This window comes from Octopus bimaculoides, chromosome 7 (genome assembly GCF_001194135.2).
Source record: "Octopus bimaculoides isolate UCB-OBI-ISO-001 chromosome 7, ASM119413v2, whole genome shotgun sequence".
Classification (NCBI taxonomy): domain Eukaryota; kingdom Metazoa; phylum Mollusca; class Cephalopoda; order Octopoda; family Octopodidae; genus Octopus; species Octopus bimaculoides.
This window is the reverse complement of record NC_068987.1, coordinates 10,416,525-10,417,784: the sequence shown is the minus strand read 5'-3', so window position 1 is coordinate 10,417,784 and position 1,260 is coordinate 10,416,525.

The window sequence follows — 1,260 nt, the reverse complement described above, 5'->3', positions numbered from 1 at the left end:
AGGAGGAGGAGGAGAAGAAAACGGTGGAGGAGAAAAAGAAGAAGGAGGAGGAGGAGGAGGAGGAGAAGAAGAAGAAGAAGAAGAAGAAGAAGAAGGAGAATTGGAAGAAGAAGAAGAAGACGAAGAAGAAGGAGAAGAAGAAGAAGAAGAAGAAGAAGAAGAAGAAGAAGAAGAAGAAGAAGAAGAAGTTATTGTCTGTCAAAAGACTTCTATATTTGAATCAACAACTGCTATGAATGGGCTCCATCCATCTGAACAACAATATTCACAGCTGTCAATTAAATTCCAGGAACAGGTATTGAAACCTTCACTTCAAGTTGAGGTTTTTTAAATTCAAGAACTAAAAACATATATATAACAAGCCGTTGAAGTAACCTCGCTTGGTTTTGTTTGGAATTATAAAATAGAAATAGCAACCAAATTTCTCTCATGTGACAGCATAGAGTTTTGTGGGGAGGGTGAAAAAAAAACGAAAGAAAGAAAGAAAGAAAGCAGATATATGACAATGTGTTGTAAAACTCTCTTTAAAATAGCTACGATGTATCTATCACAGATATCTTCTATTTTTATTATTTTTTTTTTTTGGTTTCGTTTCGTTTGGAGCTTAAATTCTCATAAAACTATATTATATTATATAGAATTATAAAATAAAAGATAGGTACTTGTAACGCGACAGATCATCATCATCATCAACAACAACAATAAGTAACATTTATAAGAGAGAAGAGTATAAGAACGTATAAATTTAGTAGAAAACCAAGAGAATATTATATATATAATAGATAGTTTTGTATGACTATTACAATAGTTGATAGTATACTATAATATAATATATTAGTTTTTGATATTGCATTTTATATAAAATATATGGATAAAGGATAAGAAATGAAATAAAATAAAAACGAACTATTTTATATTTGAATTTAGGAATAATAATTACATTGGAAGTGTGTGATGTTAGGGAAGGGCATCAAACGGTAAAAAAGGGAAAAAGGGTAAAGTGATGTGCCCAAAACAGACACAGTGGAGGTCGGTGCAGTCTTCTGGCTTTATTGGGTCCTGTCAAACAAACCCCTGTCCTGTCCAGCTGGAAAAAGGGATGTTAAATGATGGTGGTGGGAGGGGGATGATGATGATGATGATGATAATGATAGTGGTGGTGGTGGTGGTGGTGGTGGTGAGGATGATGATGATGATGGTGAGGAGGAGGAGGGTGGTAATGGTGGTGAAGAGGAGAAGAAGGGGTGGTGAGGGGTGGTG